The following is a 6,255-nucleotide window of genomic DNA, read 5'->3' on the forward strand; positions in this document are numbered from 1 at the left end:
TTCAATTTTGGGCCATTAATTTTAAAAATGTATCAAGCTGATGTTTTGTGATTAACCTTTTAAGATTCAAATCCAAGGCAATAAATGAATTTTTAAAATAACACAAGTGAAGGAGTAATAATCTTCAGAAAGCTGAGAGTTGTAGTCTGTCATTCAGGGATCTTGGTTCAGTATTCATGTCAAATGTAACCACAAAGACATATTTTCTCAAGTATTTTCTAAAATAATTTGGTTCTTAAAAAATGTTATAGCCTATTTATGCCATATGTGCTTTTTCCCCCAACATCAGAATAGAGGCTGGCTGTTATAGGAGGTTCCTGGTACTAAGAAGAAAGAAAAAAATGAAAGGATTGTCTCAGCTATCAATGGGTTGAAAGAAGACTTTGTTTTAATAAAGTTGAAATTGCATCTTATAACGAGATTTTTTTTCTTTTTTACTGGTCAGTCACATGAAAGGTATCATGCTCTGTTTAGTATACTACATTTTCAAAACAATATTAACAAAGAAAACTTTTTTTTTTTGAGACAGAGTCTCACTCTATCACCCAGGCTGGAGTGCAGTGGCACAATCTCAGCTTACTGCAACCTCCGCCTTCTGGATTCAAGCAATTTTCGTGCCTCAGCCTCCAGAGTAGCTGGGATTACAGGCATGCTCCACCACACATGGCTAATTTTTTGTGATTTAAGTAGAGATGGGGTTTCACCATGTTGGCCAGGCTGGTCTCAAACTCCCGACCTCAGGTGATGCGCCCACCTCAACCTCCTAAAGTGCTGAGATTACAGGCATGAACCAGGTATACACCATGCCTAGCCAAGAAAACTTTAGAGAAGCATTCACCAAAGTGAATACTGGTGAACATAATGCTGCAAACCTTCCCCCAAAAAAGAAGATTTCCAGGGTCACAAAGGATTAGAATACCCTGAATTCTCAATATTCTTCCTATAGTTTCACACTGCACTTAGCATATTAAAAGCTCTAGGAAGTCCTAAAAATATGGAAACTTTTTTCATTTTGCTTAGCACACTATTTTCCAATTTTTTTTTCGTTTTCTTTGTCATAACAACAATTGTCATTTCTGCTCAATCTGATTTTGAAGAACATCACTTTGGGAAGCACTAATCCAGAAAAGGACCAGAATGCTGACAATGTGTGTGTGTTTTATTGGTTACACAGACCAGCCCTCATACAACGTGGGAGGGGACTAGACAAGGGTGTGAATATCAGGGAGCGGGGATTGCAGGGAGTCCTCGTGGAGGCTGGCTACCACATCACATTTTGAATAACTCCGGCAAAAAAATTATTATCACCAACTCATACTAAAACTCTTCCCGCTTTATACTTTTGCCTAGATTCCATTCCAAAACTGAACTGTTACATTTGGCAAGTAATACATGGCAAGTAATACAAAATATCTGTAATATTATAACAGATAAAACAATAACCTATTGTTACATAATAGGTTTGATAGTTTTCAGTATGGACGATAGAGTCAGGCAGTTAGAAAAATTCAGCATAGGGCCAGGCAAAGTGGCTCACACTTGTAATCCTAGCATTTTGGGAGGCCAAGGCAGATGGATCACTTGAGATCAGGAGTTCAAGACCAGCCTGGCCAACATGGTGAAACCCCGTCTTTACGAAAAAGGCAAAAATTAGCTGGGTGTCATGGCACGTGCCTGCAATCCCAGCTACTTAGGAGGCTGAGGCAGGAGAATCGCTTGAACCCAGGAGGCAGAGGTTGCAGTGAACCGAGAATGTGCCATTGCACTCCAGCCTTGGAGACAAGAGAGAAACTCCATCTCAAAAAATGAAAAAAAAGAAAAAGAAAAGAAAAAGAAAAAGAATAAATCAGCATATTCTTTGTATTCTGTGGCTTTGTAAGGCAAAAACTACATATCCATACAAAAGACTCTTTGGGGGAGCATGATCAAACACTGAAACAGATGGCCTGAACATCCTGATATTTTTTTGGAGTGACTGATCAAAGAGAAGATACTGGTTTTCACTGAGCCCAACTTGGCAGGAATTGTTGGCCTCTGACCTTCTCATTCCTGTACTCTAGCCACAATGTCTCCTTTTATAAACTGAGTCCCAGCATCATGCATGATCAGTCCTGCCCCATTCTGGGAGTGGAAGAGGAGCTCCGAAGACAATGTGCCCAGGGTCAAGCTCTATGCTTGGTGCTGGTGTCCGGTTTCTTGTTTCCTGTTGGCCTAGGCCTTCAGCTCTGTCTTTCAACTGTCCTGGAATTCTGGTGCCAGGGTCTGACCTCACTGATGTGGACTCGCTGCCTTGACCCACAAAACCTCCATTCCATGCTGACTCCCAGCCCTGCTCCACACTCTCTGAACTAGCTGGCCTTCCTTGACCTGACCTCTGTCCTGCCTCATTTTTTTTTTGTTTTTTGTTTTCTTTTTCCACGTATACATATACATATATTTTTTTCTGTAAAATGTCCCAGTTCTTCCAGAACTTATAAACATGATTTATACCGAGGGGTAGATGGGAAAGTGGACAGCGGCAGGGCAGACTGACCAGGGATGGGGAAATCCTCTCACTGCCCCCTTGAAGCAAGGCCAGGCCCTTTGGAGGATGGGGACTCCAATACATTCCTCCCTGAGGTTGTCCGGCTGCCTCTACCCCTCGTTCTCAGAATCCTGTGTGCCACTCAATTCCGGAATCCCTTCCAGGACCGACCCCAGGCCCACTGGACATGCTGCCCCTGGTACTCAGAATCCAGAAGCGCCAGTCGGTTCCAGAATCCCCTTCTCAGCTGCTGGGGTGGTTGGGTCCCTCCTTTCTGCTGTCCACCTGACCCCAGAGGAGGGGAGGGGAGCCCAGGTCTACCCTCTGTGGCAGGAAGAGGGTGGAGGTAGAATCTGAAGGAGGATAGGGTATGGAAGGGTCAGGAGGGCTTAGCCGATGGTGAAGCCAAAGCCACACCATAACTTGTTCTTGCAGTGATTCAAGAAGGCCCCGAGGGCCGGTATCAGAGGCAGGGGTGGGAGCTTCTCCAGCGTGGCACCCAGGATCCAGTTGCTTTCCACAGACCCTTTGAAGAGGAGGTTGATCTTTGGCAGGTCCAGCTTTTACCCAAAGGAGACATTGGTGTCCTGCAGCCTTGTACTGGCCTCAAACTCCACATCCACCTATAGCTGGTCACTGGGTTTGTGGTATTATGTCCAACCCAACGTTACCGTTGCCAACCAGTTGTTCGATGTGTATTTCCCAGTTAGAGACTTGACAGTGCCCTCCTCCCCAGGCCGTCGGTGGTAGACCCGCTCTCTGCCCAGGGCCAGGCAAGGCGTTATGCTCTGTAGATAGTGGGTTATGAGGATTCCTGAACCCATCAGGACGTCTGGGTTCCCCAGGGTGACATCCACTATGAAGTCAGAGCCCTGGTACTCCCCATCCACCTGCCAGTTCACAAACTTCGACTGCTAGGTCTGGATGGCCATATTGGACCTGAGGCTGGGGCCCAGCTGGTGAATGACCTGAGCATTGAGGCCGCCACTGTTGTCCATGTCACCCACCAGTACAGGGAATGCCTCTGTGGGACTCAGCTGCTTTGTTCCCATATACATGACACCAAAGTGGTAGTTGGACTCCCTGATTGTGCTGAGGGTTACGGTGTGGTTCACCTGAAAATGCTTACTCAACCCTTTGTTCACTGTGAACTTGACACCTTCCATCCACAGCTCCTTGAACTTCCGGTGGCACTCCTCCAATGTGCAGGGCTTGGGCAGGCAGCCGCAGGCCCCTTCCTCGGCACCCTCTGAGGCACTGGCGGTTGCAGTCCCGGGTGTCCGTTCCGAACCTCCACCCACACTGGTCCTGGCGCCCAGGCCGCCTCCCAGCGGCTGCAACCTGAAGCCCGGATGCTAGGACGGAGGTGGCCGCAGCCCCACGAGGGCGGGCAGAGGTGGTGGCGGCTGCCCTGCAGGCAGCGAGCTGGCTACCAACATGTTCCCCATGGTCACCTACGAGGGGAGAGGTCAGAGGGCGAAGGTCGGGGCCTGCGCGCCCCAGACTCAGCCCCAGCAAACTCCCGCTCAGCTCAGGGCCCGGGTTCTCACTGGCGGCGGCGCCTGCTCCGGGCCTGTCCTGCCTCATTTAAGTACCTGCTGTGGTTACTTCCACCTGGGCTGGCTGACTTGGCCCTAGATTCGCACATTCCGGCCTGACACAGTCTTGTCTTAATATGACGTGTCCATTGCTTTCCTTAGCCTCTTTTCTGGTGCAAAATTGAATACCATCACATACATTTCCTTATATAAAAGATTGAAACATCGTTATTGTCTATGTCTCCTGTCTGTATATTTTTTAAATATTTTCTATTTTTTCTTATTTCTATCAGAAATAAAATCTTAGGCAAAATAAACATTTTATACCTTTTTTTATTATTTTATTCATTCATCCATTCACTTAATGATTCAAGCTTACATACCTTCCACATACCTGGGATATTTCCCCAACTAAAGCTTCCATCCCTCTTCACACCTGTCACGCCTCTCCATTGACAGTGGAGTCTATTTCCTTTCTCTTTGAATCAGAGCTGGCCTATGGTTGCTCTGACCCACAGAATGTGGGAAAAGAGGCCCCCTGCTGATCCCCGGCCTGGGCTTAAGAAACCTGGCAGTTTCCAGTTTGCTCTCCATGGCCATAAGCCACTGTATTAAAAAAATGCAGTATGCTGTTGGAGAAAAGGCGGCAACTAAGGCAGCAGCTATGTGAGTCAGACATGTCTAGCCCCAGTTAAGGCGTCCCAGCCAACACCATGTGGAACAGAGATCAGCATGCCCTACCCAGTCCTGCCCACGTGGCAGCATCCCACTAACAAGGATCTGGGTTTTGTTGTTTTCAACCACTAAGTCTTGGGGTAGTTTGTAATGGAGCAGTAAGTAGCATACATTAAAAACATGAAACTTTGAAACAAGTAAATATGAAACTTGTAAATTAACACAAAAAAATATATCCGGGGAATAAGAGTCAACTTCTGGGTCTACCGTCTACTCTCAGGACTGAATCATGTTTAATTGGATCCAAAGAAAGTTATTGGTTTTAAAAAAGCAGAGGACTCAGCATCCAGCTTACAGGAAATTAATAAGAAAGCGATTAGTGAAAATTGGAAACAGGTAGGTAGAGAATAATGATTCCAGAAATTAGAGTAACCCAGTGGTTTTCAATCCTGCCAATAAACCAGAATCATCTGAGGCCTTTTTGAAAGTGCAGATTTCTGGGTCCCATGCTTTAAGATCCTGACTTAAATAATCTGGGGTGGGATCCAGAATAGCATTCTGAAATACTGCTGGGGTTTAGAAGGGACTGTGAAGAATAAAAATAAGCCTGCAGCTGAAAGGGCAATGGTTAGTAAATAATGTATTATGTATTTCAAATAGGAAAAAGAGGATTTTAAGGTCTCATGACAAAGAAATGATAAATACTTGAAGTGATGGATGTGCTAATTACCTTGATTTGATCATTCTGGCACTGGTTTCCAGTTTCTTGTTCCCTGTTGGCCTGGGGCCCCAGCTTTTTGTCTTTCAACCATCCTGGATTTCTGGTGCCAGGATCTGACCTCACTGATGTGGACTTCCTGCCTTGACTCACGAAACCTCCATTCTACACGGACTGCCTGCTCTGCACTCTCAGAAGTGGCCTTCCTGGACCCGACCTCTGTCTCGCCTTACTTAGGTACCTACTGTGGATACTTCCTTCCAGGGAGTATATATTTATGACGTACATCAGATTGTACACCATAAATACTCACAATTATTATTTGTCAATTAAAAATCAAACTTTTTTAAAATAAAAAATTGGGTTTGTTAATTTGTTGTTGTTGTTGTTGTTTAGAGACAGGATATCTGTTGCCCAGTCTGAAATGCAGTGGTGCAATCATAGCTCACTGTTACCTCAAACTCCAGGGCTCAAGTGATCCTCCTGCTTCAGCCTCCAGAATAGCTGGGACTACAAGTGTGCACTTGTGCAGCTAATATTTTATTTTTATAGAGAGGGGGTCTCCTTACGTTGACCTCCCAAAGTGCTGGCATTACTGCTGTGAGCCACCATGCCTGGCCCCTAAAAATGTGTTTCAAACTTCCAAATATACGGCTTGTTGCTTGTTTGTTTGATTTTTCTATCTAAATTGCATTGTTATCTGAGAATGCAATCTGCAATCAGGCTAGGGTTAGAAATTTGGGCTAGGGCTTTATCTGTAATTTCTGTTGCATAACAAAAAATAAATATTTTATAATATA

The 6,255-nt window shown here is 45.3% G+C and overlaps 1 pseudogene; it reads right to left on the reverse strand.

The window, feature by feature from the left end:
* Window positions 1-954: 954 nt before the first annotated feature.
* LOC105473042 (mitochondrial import receptor subunit TOM40 homolog pseudogene) lies at window positions 955-3,972 on the reverse strand (annotated as a pseudogene).
* Window positions 3,973-6,255: the final 2,283 nt, after the last annotated feature.

The sequence above is a fragment of the Macaca nemestrina genome, chromosome 6, assembly GCF_043159975.1.
Source record: "Macaca nemestrina isolate mMacNem1 chromosome 6, mMacNem.hap1, whole genome shotgun sequence".
NCBI lineage: Eukaryota > Metazoa > Chordata > Mammalia > Primates > Cercopithecidae > Macaca > Macaca nemestrina.